Raw genomic sequence first — 14,362 nt, 5'->3', positions numbered from 1 at the left:
AGTGAACAGAAATCTATCTCCTACTCACCCCACTCAACTGGGGGAAAAAGGAAAAATTGGCATGTCTTATTCCTGTATGTTTCATCTTCCACTACCTCAGCAGTATGTATAATCAACTAAAACCTACCTTTTATCGCATTGTAGCATAGATTTTAGCACAGAAGTATCCTTTGAAAATGAATTAAGAAACCCTTACCCCACTTGGTGCAGTGGAAAAAAGCAATGGCTTTAGAGTCATAAGACTTGGGTTCCAAACACAACTCTACTATTTAATATATATGTGATCTTAGACAAGTCACTTAACTGTTTTCTGACTCAATTTCTTCTACCGTAAAATGAGAGAGTTGGACTAAATGATCTCCAAGCTTCCTTTTGTCCTAAATTCTATCATCCTAATAATCAGAAAGAATAATCTTTATAATTTCACATCTGGCCTCAGACACTTACTAGCTGTGTGACTCTGTGCAAGTCATTTAACTCTATTTGCCTCAGTTTCCTCATCTATAAAATAGGCTGGAGAGGAAAGGGCAATTCATTCCAGGATCTTTGCCAAAAAAACCCCAAATAGGGTCAGAAAGAGTCAGACAACACTGAAAGGACTGAAAGCATACTTTTAAAAAAATATTCCAGACTTACATAACTTCAAAGTTAAAGTTGGATTACAGGAGTTTATTGTATCTCCACAACAAAGCTGATCAATGACTATTGGCATCTCATAGATAATAGATGTTAAAAGTAGTGACATTTTTTTCTTAGTCGTATGAAAATAGTTCTTTCCATTTATTGTAGTTTTTGCCTGTGAAGAATACCTTTTATTTCTGTATTCATTTTTTCCTTATATTTCCATAAACACAAAAAATATCAAAATGCAGGACAAGATTTTCGGTGCCCTTTGGTTAGATGATGCCTTCATTGGGCATTTGTCTTAAATGTTTTCCGAGAATTTTCTTTGACTGATGTTCATTAAGATTAGTTGTTAAGACCTTGGAATTTCAGCTGATTCCTCTTTGGATAAATGCTCTTCACACTCGTAAAATAATGTCAATACTATTTCTAGATAGAAAATAACTAGGAAGCCAGATCTAAGACTGAAAGTCAGTATGACATACTTGTGAGGTGGAGAAAAACACTGAACAATGTTAGAAAAGATGGAAGCTTATGTGCATTTCTTCTATATATTTCAAATTAAAAGCATAGTATTACTGACATTCAAATATTTGTGTGGATCTTCTGAAGATTAAGGAAAAAGTGTATTTACTTTGCAATAATATTTTTAAAAGATTAAATTATTCTGTGAGATTCAACATAGTATTATAGGAGACAGAGGCGTCACAAAGATGTGAGTCTGACCACATACTGACTAGGAGAACATGGACAGTCATTTAATCTTAGAAGCCACATAACTTCTCAGATCAAAAGATACTGATCTGAATTAGTAGAGGTTGTTTCCGCACTGGGAATTCCCAACAATGATAAAATAAAAGTCTAAACCATCTGCCTTGTTCACCACTTGCAAAAAAAAAAAAAAATGTAGTTACAAGTTCATTCATCTCAGATACCACAGGGAAATCAACTGCTTTATTATGCCATGGTCTTGCTATTCGGGGACACCATTTGACAGATCATTGATATTTTTTTCTATGTGAAGTCTCTTCCCAAATCTATACATGATTACTCTTGGTTAAAAAGGGATGCTTATGGATTATAATAGCCTATTGTAATAGTTTATGTTGATGGAGGCTTTATAATCTATAAAATAAGTTCTCCAGAACAAATTGTTAGGTTCCTGCCTCAGTATCATTGTTAGCCTTATTTTGAAAAGTCCACAAGAAAATGAAAGTTCACTGAGGGTGATTTGCTGGTTGCCTTCCAATGGATAAAACACATGCTGGAGCTAAAGCTGAATTTGCATGGGGTAGTTGGAGTTTTGACCTGGTTGCTAACATCTTGATAAGGCATACTTCTACCACTGAGCACAAGCCACTCTCTCACCAAGTCCCTTGGCCACCAAACTCTCATTGTCATTTGTCTTTCCTGGTCTCCCTTCCCCCTGCTTCACTGCCTCCAACATTCCACCAGGACCCATGCCATACTGTTTACCCAGAATCATCATAGGATCAGAAGGAAATCCACAGGGAAAGGTAGGTAGTTTTATTCCTTCCATATTAACATGAAACTCAAGCATAGCCTAACAAAAGCCATCTTTGTTTGCCTTCCCTTTCCATTGTCTCTGCTGGAGTTCTCTATTATCAAGCAACCTTCACTTGGTCCTATAACTTCTCATAATCTGTTCATCTTCTGGTAGATATGCACTGCTTTCTTCTAAGGCCACTACATCTCTTGACAACCTTTTTCAGGCATGTCTTTCCCTTTCTTCTGCTACCTTTTATGTTTAGGATGAAGTCACCTAAGGTTGGCACTGGAGCAAAGGAAGATCTTCTGTAAGCACCCTTTGAATGTCGTGACTGCTTGTCCTTCATTCTTGAAGAGGACCATGATGTCAGGGTGGTGATGCTATGGCTTGCAAGTGATTTGGATTTAAATGAGGGAGGGTTGTCCAAAATCACCAGCCTCACTTTCTCCTCCAGATCCAATTGAGTCCAGTGGCCTGATACAGATCAGGACAACTGGAGATAGCCCCCACAAACTTCTTTTGAATATATATTGCGTGACAATATGCAGTGTTGTGACCGAGTGAAATCTCAAAAGGACCTTAGGGTAAAAAGGTCAAAGTCTCCCACTGTATGCTGGGCCATCTCCAGTCATCCTGATCTATATCTGGCCATTCCACCCAGGAGACTCCAGAGGAGACAGTGAGGCTAGTGACTTTGCACAGCCCTCCCTCACTCAAATCCAATTCACTTGCAAATTATGGCATCCTTTTTCTGATGTCATGGTTCTCTTCGAAAACAAAGGATACACCATGCACAGCATGTTGTACAGGGCAAAAGTTCCCAGACTGATTTGACCTACTGCCCCCTTTAAAAAAAAAATTACTCAGTACTCCCTGGAAATCTACCTTCTTTAACACTTTAATGGTTTGAAAGTTGTATTATTTCAAAAAAATTTTTTTAAATGATAAATCTTAACTTTCATAATTTACTGTAAATTTGTGGGATTTTTCCTGCATTGAAATTTTGGTGATGCAACATTGTGTCATGTAACTGTATAGTATTGTATTGTAAACAGGCCATTACATGAACATATTCTTGCTGGTGTATTCTGGACTTCCTGACAATGTGCAATATGCTTGCCAATGCTTGCTTGTTAAGACCTGCCAGCATATTTGACCACTGATTGGGTATAACTTGCATTTTGTTTGTTTATTTGGAAAATAATGTAATCAGTACAACTTTAACTCTGTTACACAACAGATGAAACACATATAAGTGGTTTTTCAAAATTTTCATATCTTCTCCTCTTTTCTTATGTTTACACCCCTCCCTATTTTTATTCAATGTCCCCCAATCTTACCTGAGGCTACTACTGTCCCCTGCATCATTCCAGTGCCCCCCAGGGGGCAGTATTGCCCACTTTGGGAACCTATGGATAGGGTGGGTGGGAGGAGAAGAATCCATATTCAGATTCTGGTTGGATTAGATGGCTTCTCAAATCCCTTCTAGCAGTCAGATTGTCCCTCCCTTCCTCCCCAACCCTTCTCATACACACATATACTACTCTATCTCTTTCTCCTTTTCTTTTTTCTTTCCCCTCCTGCTTCAGCAGAGGAAAGATAAGGTTTGATTGGGGAAATTCAGATCTAAACTTTAGTGAGCAAACTAAAGACAAGAATTTTTTCAAAGCATTGACTGTCATCCCTCACCCCACCCCTTGCATCTACTGCCATTCCTGGCACATAGTAGGCTCTTAATATAAATACTTATGCAATAAATGAACTCATTCTTTTAAAGGGAAGGAACTGAGGCTAGAGAACCTGGGAAGGGCTATTCTTACTTTTCTTTACTTAGCACTTAGTATTGTATTTGGCACATAGTAGGCTCTTAATAAATGCTTCTTAACATTATTTGGTTTGACCTTCAATATAGAGCTCTTTCTACTTATTGTATTAGTTTGCCCTTGAGCAAAAATTGCCTTCCCTCATTTTCTAAAACTGACCCAGCTGTTTTCACTTTTCATATTCCTCTCTCTCTGGGGCTTCTAATGCATGATAGGAATTCAAGTACAGAATTTGGCCATTTTGAAAACCTATATCTGCATTAGTATTCAAATAATAAAAGTTATTAAGTGTCTATAAATACCAGTGCTATATAAATTTAATTATACAAGACACTGGATAAATTGAAGCATTAAGTATTTTGCCATTCCAAAATTACTCAGACCACCTATGTCTCTACCACAAGGTACACTTATCCCCTGTATACATTCTATCAAGTAGAGATCCTTTTTGAATTCAAGTCTCGTGATGCCAAATTTAGCACTCTAAGTTCAGTACTCTTTGCCCTCAACAATGATGTCTCATTTCTTAGTAAATCAGACCAATCCCTGACTGTCTTATTTAGAGGCTGTTTGTCATGATTAGGATGGGGAAAAAAGAAAAAAAGATCTCTACCTAGTGCAAACTATGCAAGAGATTGTCCCTGTTTGTCATTTGTTCTTGAAGAGGACTTTGACTTCAGGAAGGTGATGCCATGACTTTCAAGTGAATTGGATTTAAATGAGATAGGGCTATGCAAAGTCACTAGCCTCACTCTCTCATCCAGAGCCATCTGGGTCCATTATCAAAATATAGATAAGAATGACTGGAAATGGCCACCATGCAAGACATACTTTTGAGGTAGGGACTTTCAGGTGTGCTTGCTGCCTCCTCCAAATGTGTGCCTAGGTATCATCTTCCAGAAAGTAGAATATTGATAATCAGTGTGACACTCATATACCATTCAATTCTTCTTATTCCCGCAATTTTTTCAAATGGCCCTTCAACTGCAAAATCTCAGGAAAACAGAGCTGCTGTTGGAAGACATAACCTGAGGTGTTATGGGAAATGGCAAAAATCAAAATCCATGAATTCAGAAGAGGTTTTCTATTCATGATAGCATAATGAGTAACAAGTAGAAATTATCACCACTCTATCACATACTTATAACCATATAGAATGACTACATAATACACACACATATATATATATAATCTTCATATTATTACTATATTATATATATGAAATGTAAACATAATACATTAAGGATTTCAATCTTAAAAATTATGCATCTACAGTACCACAAATCATAATGTTTAACGACAATATGGTTATCATGCGGTATCTCTAGACTTGTAAGGACCTCAGAGTCCATCAAGTACAAGATCAATTATATTCAAGGGATTGTCCACATAGAGAATTTTAAAAGATGATGAATTTTTAAAAAATCTATCCACAGATGATTTTGTGCTTCCAAGGAATGTGCAAGTTAGGAGTTAATATTCTATATAAGATGGATGAATTTAAAAGCCAATAAAAACATAGCGTCCTGTGTATAACTTTCATAATTGTGCGTTCCTCCAGAGATAATGGATATCATTATCAGCGGCGCCTGTCCTAGGAAACTTGGCAAGGTTATGATTTTTTGTTACAGCTTTGGTTATATTAATATACGCATTAATATTTATAAATATTTGATGTCATGTTAATTTTTCATATAAGATGATTTATGTAATGTTGCTATGCCCTGTTAGAGGACATTTGCAATATACTTCAAAAAGGAAATGAAATGATGCATGTTCTTTAAGAGAACTTGCCTATATGTCACTATTCTTATAAGGCACTGTTCGGGAGGGAAAAGTTCCAAAATAAATTGTATGGATTGAAGATTTACCCCCATTAGCATTTTAAACAGAGTATAAAAACAAAGGCCCTACTGAATGATTAGCTGCACTTTTAAAGAGAGCCTCATTCTCTGCGAACAGGATGAAGTTTACTAAAATTCTATTTTTCCCAAAAGCAAGCACTTGTTTTGAACTTTTTTTTGAAATAATATTGGTTAGTATATATTTGGTGAAGACAAGCTAGGTTTTGTTCAGCAAGACTTTCAGCCTCCTTGGAAAAAATTGGAGCTAGTAAGTTGACTCATAATTTTGTGTTACTTGGTAGTCTTGGTTAGGTTTATTAAAAATCTATTACTAACTTATGTTATTAAAAAAAGTTGAATAAAAAAACTGGAGTTGGTATGATAAATGAGATATGATACTCAACACTTGCAGATTACATTAAGGTTAAATAGCATTAAGTAGAAACTTATTCCTTTTGTGTCATAGTAAATATGCAATCAACCAACAGCAAGTGACAGATCATTTTGCAAACAATTATATTAATTTTTTGTATTTCATCCTGCTATGTCCAATTTATATTATTACTCATTTCAAAGCCCTTTTTTTGGTTCATGCTATTAAAGATCAAAACAGGAATTAAATAAAACCTGGAAAAACACACAGAAAAATTATATAACATGTGTTTGTTCATTTTTCTATGTAATGGATGCTATGAATCTCTCACCTCATTTGTATTTTTAGGAATATTTAAAGGTTTTAGGAATATTTAAAGGTTTCTCTGACATGATGCATTGTAACAGGCTTTTACAAATTTGTCTCTTGAATACATTTGATATTTTTTCCTCCTTTCTAGGAAATTGTTTCTTTTTTTCTAAAAATGATATAATTCTCACCTTTCTGGAGAGAAGGAACATGCTTCTCTTATGAAGCAATAACAACACAAGTGCCATATTTGGAGAGGAGGAATGTTGAAAATCTATGCCTCCAACAGAGATCTTAAGTAAAAGTTTGATTTTTCTCAAATTCATTATGACCTCACAGCCTTGAATTAGGCAACTTATTTAACATGTTAGAAGTCAATCTGTTTTCATAAAATTAAGCAATTCAAGGAAGATATGATTGCCTTTTTTTTCACCAGTTCTGTTACATTGAGAATGCCTCAATTTGAAAAATTCACCAAGAACAGTGTCAATATTCCAAAAGAGATCTGACTTGTTGCATAAGAAATGTATAAGTGAGAAAACTCACTCTACCCAAGCCTGGTCAGCACCTTCTCTGCTACAGGAAGGCTTCAAGATTTCCATCGGGTTCAAAGATATTGAATGATGTGGCTAGTCCTAAAGCCAATGTATAGCAAAGTACTTCAATATAGTCTTCCTTACTTTGAGTTCAGCTGCTCTCTATCTTACAAAAAAGTAGTGTTAATAATTAGTCATTCTTATGTGACAACTACCCTTCACAAATAACTTTCGATTATCAACATTTTAAATTCAAATTATAATGATCATGAAAAATGTAAATGATTCAAGAAGTAAAAAATACTGAGAGAGATAATTTGTTACATATAATTTGAGATGTCTTATATGTATTGATTACTATAGATCATTTATGATCATAAGAAAATGTATATTTCAGTAAAACAAAGGGCAAGAAGTAATAAGCAAGTATTTTTTGTCCTATACGTAAGGTGTTTTTTAAGCTCTAAGAATTTAGAGTCTTTTCTTCCTTAGACTTTTTACCTGGTGAGGAAAATGACAAAAATAAAAATTAGTGGCAAGTAATTATAAAGTACATCAAAAATTCTGCCTGGATTAAAAGAGTTCACACTTGGATATACACTTAAAAAAACCTATCAAGTAACCTACAAAAGGGCTAAAATACAAATGTGCATAGTCCTAGTACCAGTATTAAAAATAAAATTATAGCAAGGCATTTTATGTTGTTGAATTATTTATGTAGCCCTAATTAAGTATATGGAGAGGAAGAGAAAATGTACTCATCTGTTTTACATGTAAAAATGTACACGTTTAACATTCACTATGAGGATCAAGTAAGATAACATGTTATAAAGCTCTTTGCAAACCATAAAGCATTATATGAATGCTAACTCAGTATTACTATTAAGTAGATATTCAACTTGATTATTTAGAGAGGGATTTCATAAAAATTAGTCAAGAATCTGGGTTGATTTCATCTTTAAAAATGTAGTCTCTTCATACACGTAGAAAAATATTGCAAATTAAGCATTCTCTTCTCAAATATATCACCTTCCTGAATTGCAGGATTGTGTTTTATTGCCAACTCTTAAGATTTTCACCTAATCATAAGTATATATGGCTATTCCATTCTGAGCAACTGTAAAAACATATTTTACAGGTATATAACCAAGTAACCTTTCTGTTGCTCATTGGATTTATATACTTCATCTATATTTAAGTAAAGCAGAAATAGGCCTTTCAAATGTGTTTATGAGACTTCACACTTGGAATTAACAAGTAAAATCCTCTTGATGAATTCAGATCAGATTATATATCCCTATTTGAGAAAAACACAATTTTTCCCAGGTTAACGAAGAGAAGGTATTTGGGCAAACTCCTGAACTGTGTATCTCCTGATACTTTGTTTTTCAACATTAAAAAAAAGATAAAATTCCATTGATATGACTTACTAATTTTTTAAGTGAAGAGAGAGAAGAAAGGAAAATTATGTAGTCTATGAGGCATTATGCTAAGCACTCTGGAAAGTAAGTGCCATTTTGCAGTTGAGAAAACTGAGGCAAGCAGAGTTTAAGTGGCTTGCTAGGGGGTTCACATATACTAAGTCCCTGAGGCCAGATTTAAATTCAAGTCTTTCCACTTTCCAGATTTAAACTCAAGCTCCATCCACTCTGCCACAAACTGCCCAACGTAAGCTTTGTCTTTTATCGAAAAGTTTATCAAGTAGCACAACATTAATTTCTTTCTTTTCATCCCAGTTAATCATTACACGTGTTGTGGGAGGTCAAGATATTGTTAGTTCAGTTTCTGATAATGAGATGTTTATGATTCTAGTTTATAAATTCAATAATATTATGAGATCATTTTGGTTCAAATTCTATTTTAGGAGGTGTATTCTGCTCAACCTCAGTTAGTCAACCATCTTATATATCTGTTCCGCTGGTCAAGAGAAACTAGGTAAGTGGTGATATCGCTACAATCAGAAGAACAAATTTTTTTGCTGAGTTTTTTTTTTTCTTTCAGTAGTATTATTTTAGTTTTTTCCAGTTAGGCATAAAAATACAACCAATATCATTGTATGTGGTTAAGACAGCACTAAAAGACTGTTATATCATTTAACACAAATGACATCATTAAACACAACAGTTTAGCAAATAACAGTGTCAAATATATTTTAATATTATAGAACTAAGCTAATGTATTGACTATATGCGTCAACCTGGGAAAGCATTCATTGGTTAAACAAATGAAAGGGAAACAAAAGACACTGAGATCATTTATAATGCCTTCTGTAGCCTGATTTAATCCAGAACAAAATGAAAATCAGATTACTCTCTAGGTAATTTAGTCTATTGATATCAAATTTTGCTACTGCACTCTTCAATATGTATTGTGTGTGTGTGTGTGCATTCGTGCAAAGATCGCGATCATCAAGGTTGTCCACCAAGCTATATTAGTCATTTATTCCTAAATCTCTTTATCCTCTGTTTAGTTGGCCTAATTATAGAGTCTAAAGAGAAGGAGAGAAACATTCCTCAGGTACTGAGATTGTACTGTAAACTTAAGTACAGATCATATTTCTACATGTACTATATATATAATGAATATAGAATAGATATGTGACCGATAGACCATCACACAGTTTGCTAAGTCCTTGTAGATCACTGCAGGATCTATTTGACCAAAATGGATTATGATCCTGTTCACTTTTTCTGTATATTCATGATCCAAGTCCAAGATACAATTTTATCCAAATTGTAAAGCAAAAATAAAAATTCTATTCCCCAATTCCAATTAAAAAAAAAGAGATGTTCATTTAATGTGACATGGTACATGGTCTACTGTAGTTTTATGATATTCTTAAAAAGACAAAGACATTGGATTTCTGGTTTCTTGGTTGTTGGTTTTTTCCTCTTGTGAGGTTATATATATATATATATATATATATATATATATATATATATATATATATATATATATATATATATATATATATATATATATATATATATATATATATATATATATATATATATATATATATACACACACACACACACACATATATTTACCAAATCTTACGCTTACAAGAAGTTATAAGCTGTTCATTTTTTCTTATTGGAAAAAAACCCCAAAGGGTTAATCCATCACTGTGAGATTAAATGTAAAATAAAACTATTCAGAAGTCACATGAATGAAATGCAACAGAATGCACAAGGGTTCAATAATAATGTGTATCTTTCCCTCCACTGTTATCTATTGCTATTCAGAACAATTGATTAGACAGGTTCATTATTGTTTTGTAACCACACATAAACCATTATTATCCACATTTACTCCTTAAGGTGTTCTCATGGACAGTTTTTCAATGATATGTAATTCCATGCATCGACAAGCACACCACTCATCCTATTTGACTTTGCTGATCCTAAAGCAAGATTATCGACTATGGCAGGGTAAAGGTCATGGGAGTATATATCTCTTCTTCACATAGTGAGAGATATTTATATTCTTCAAAGCTTCTTCAGTTTTTCAAAACTGCTTTCTCTCTCTCTCTCTCTCTCTCTCTCTCTCTCTCTCTCTCTCTCTCTCTCTCTCTCTCTTCTCTCTCTCTCTTTTTGTGTGTGTGTGTCTTTCTCTGTCTTTCTTTCTGTCTCTGACTACTCTGTCTCTCTAGTAAACTGAAATTCCATAGACCAGTATAGAACTGAACTATTCCTGCAATATTTAATCTCGTAGATGTATCTGAAGTGACTTGTAGACAATTACAAAACTATGAAACAAGCAAAGCAAGACTGGAACCCAGATCTTCCTGACTCATTTGGGCTTGCTTAGCCATATGCCTCTCAACATCTATTTTGTTTAGAAAAGAAAGGAAGCTCATTCTAGAATAAAAGCAAACAAACAAATAAACAAAAACTTTTACAAGCTTAATCATAAACAACAGATAAAATATATGTTTAGTGTCAAAATACATATAATCAAAAATAATTTCACTTAAGGGAATTACTTGATGGACTGGTAAATGAGTTATTCTTTGGCTATCCTTTGCCTACTAATTGAAAAACCTTTATGACACAGGAGTGAGGAAAGAGAGGAAAAATATATTGCATTTCTTTAATGTCAAATGAGACGTTTTACAGCACTAGATCTACTTTTATTTTTAATATTTCTTTTTATTAAGAACATAACAAATATAAGCAAATATGAACATTTCAAAGTGCAAAGGAAAACAAAAAAGAAGATCATTATCTGAAACTGTGTGCTTCTATTACATATGGTTTATCTCTTTTCCACTTCATTATGTATTGCTTGCTTTTTTTTCTCCTGTACAACTCAGATATAGCAGGGGTATTCTAAAACTGCCCCATTTGCCTTTTGATTTTCTGTTATTTTAAAAAATAATTAATTTATAGGTTTTTTATTTTTTTAAGATTCTGAGTATCACTTATACTAATTTCATTTCCTCTCAGTTCTCCCTCCCCTAAACCTAATTTATAATTTTTTTGTGAAATTCTTCCAATCAACTTTATAAAGACATTATTGTTTCCTTTTCCTAAATTCAATTTTATTGCTCTTTTTTTAATATATATGCAATATGGAAAATAACTTATGAGTGAATCAGGTTTTATTATTGTTATCATTCTGCTAAAGAAAGTTATAAGATCAAAGATAACATTTGAATTAATGTTTTTCACTATTTATAAGCAGGACACAAAATTAGTAGAGAAGTGAAAATGGGGGTCCCATACATGTGTTGATATTTTGTTCACAGTAATATTCTTCATAGCCGGGTAGCTTCAGAAGAAGAAAATGATGCTGTGGATGTCAGGGCAGTGATAATGTTTTATGTTAAAAATGGAAAGGCTTGCAACCTGATCAATACCACTGACACCCATCCTATGAAGAGTTTAGTGAGCTAACCTGCAAATGTCCATCTAGTTTATGGATTAAACAGAGTAAATGTTGATTCTACAGTTTTAGTCAAAGTTAAACAAGTCAATTACACTCAATTTACCTTCCTTCTGGTCCACCACATCCTTTAATTTCAGAGAATAAAAAAGCACTAATATATGCAAAATGTCATTCACAAAGGTGAATATTTTAATTTTATCTCTAATATTGAAAAGTTAATAAATTTCTAAAAGCACCCCACTTTACAGCTTACTGGAATATTGATGTTTAGTTATCAATATATCAATATCCTTTAGCTCTACATGGCTTTTGTTAGTTAAAAAAATTCATCTGAGTTTGTGATTTTTAACATTGGTTTTGCTGGTTTTGGGTCAAATGACTCAAAGCCTTATTTTGTAGTTTCACTGCATTTTCTCAGAGAATTTCTTTGGACAGATATTCTCATTTTTTTTTCATTTTGTCATTATGGTTTTCTTCCTTAAGTGGAAATGTATTATTTCTACAAGGAAATCAACAACTTTATTTTTTAAAAATAAGAATGTTTTTTTCATTACATGAAATTTAAATGCCTGAAATATCTTCTATGCAAATATTTAAATCTTAACATTGATTCTTTTCAGTATTTTTGTTTCTGTTTTTTTTTTTTGAAGAAACAGGCATGATCAATTTCTGCCATGAGATTTTTAAAATATTGTAAAAACAAATAAATACTAGAAAATAAATTCTTTTTTTTTTTTACTATGGAGTTAAGAGGCTCCCAGTAACACTTGAAGCTAAACCCGAGCCCCCATATTTTTAAGCAGATACGTTCCTTTGAGATAAACTTGTACCCTCTCTACTGTAGGTTCTGAAATGTGGTCTCTCCTCACTTTATTTCCTCCCTAGTCACCTTTTCCTTTCCCCTGACTCAGATTCACTCTCTACCAATTTCCTCCCTACTTATGAACTCTTAGCTCAATAATCTCCTCCTGGCCTACTTTTACTCCCCATGGTTATCTTATCCAGGGATAAACAGGAAGTTCCATCCTGGCTTTTCGTAGATTTTGTGGATTAAAAGTTCTGGATTTCTCCTCGGCACCTTAATGGTCACAAAAACATTTCTCTATGGAGACTAGAGTGCTAAGAATGGGCAGGAACTGAGATGAGAAGAGAGAGAGAGAAGTTGGACCAATGCTCTGTCTGATAATAATCTTTCGGCCTTTCTCTAGGATAAGTCCAACATTCCTGGTGCCCTTTTATGAATGGAGTTAAACTCAGTACCAAGTATTTATGGGAAAGACCAAAACACAAGAGAAAATACTGAAAGACTTTGGTCCTTCAGCTGCAGCTCAACTAGCAACTGTTGAATTTTTGTGTCTGGGGCAACTGATCCAATATGCAACCAGGACAAGCAAACAGCATGAAGCCAACTTTGAGACAGCATCTGTGGTCTGAGGCTCTCTACCCCCTGAACAACTGTAAGCTGCTGCTAGAAAGGTCCTTGCTTTGGGAGGAAGGGAGTTAGAGATAGACTAAACAGACTAGTCAAGCCCAGCAAAACTGCTAATCTACAGTCTGGCTGTAGCATCCTCATTCAAAGGCAACCCTTTAAATGTTGATACCCTGGAACAAAATTCTGATCAATCCACCCTAGTTACTGCTCTTTCTTCAGCTCTCTATGCCTTTGACCTCTAAATTTATTATAATTCCACATTGCCCAGCTTCAAATCTCTGACACTGTTGAGGTCCTCGACACCTATATAACTTTGCTATATAGCAAATCTGAGAGGTTTTTTTTCATCATAGTTCATCCAAAATTCCATTATAGAGAAATTGCCTTTACTGCAGTTCTGAAAAGTTTCCAGGCACCCCTTGTCACATTTTGAATGGGAAGCAAAACTATGTAGAAAGTCAAAAAGTTATATCACTACTAGTTTAAAAAACTCTAGTTCCCTGAACAATGAGATGATGCCTTTTGCCTCCAAATAACAGTCAGAAGAATGATATGGTTTTGCCATATAGAATTCAGGTCTGTGAATTTCTTTCAGTGGAAGAATGTTTCATTATCCAGGGGCCTAGGAAAAGAAATTTCAAATCTAAGGACCCAAATCCCAAGTTTGATTTCTAGTTTCTAAAGCTGTGGGTTGTTGTCTATCTTTAAAATGGCTACAGACCATCACACACCTTAATATGAGAAAACATGTGAAACTCTTTTATTGATAAAATTAGATTAAACTGATTTCATGTTGAGAATATCACAGCTATTATACTAAAATGATAAAAAAAATTCCTGACCCTGGCTCCTTCAGAAATAAATGTGATTTTTATAAAATCACTGACACGTGTTAGAAGAATGCAAACGCCACCTCTTTGCTTAAATAACTTGAGTGTAAATTTGATAGAAAAAAAAACAACTCAGAGACTGTGAGACTGAACCATAAATGATCTGTTAATGATTCGGAATTTTAAAC

This window comes from Notamacropus eugenii, chromosome X (genome assembly GCF_028372415.1).
Source record: "Notamacropus eugenii isolate mMacEug1 chromosome X, mMacEug1.pri_v2, whole genome shotgun sequence".
Classification (NCBI taxonomy): Eukaryota; Metazoa; Chordata; class Mammalia; order Diprotodontia; family Macropodidae; genus Notamacropus; species Notamacropus eugenii.
This window is presented reverse-complemented; position numbering follows the sequence as displayed.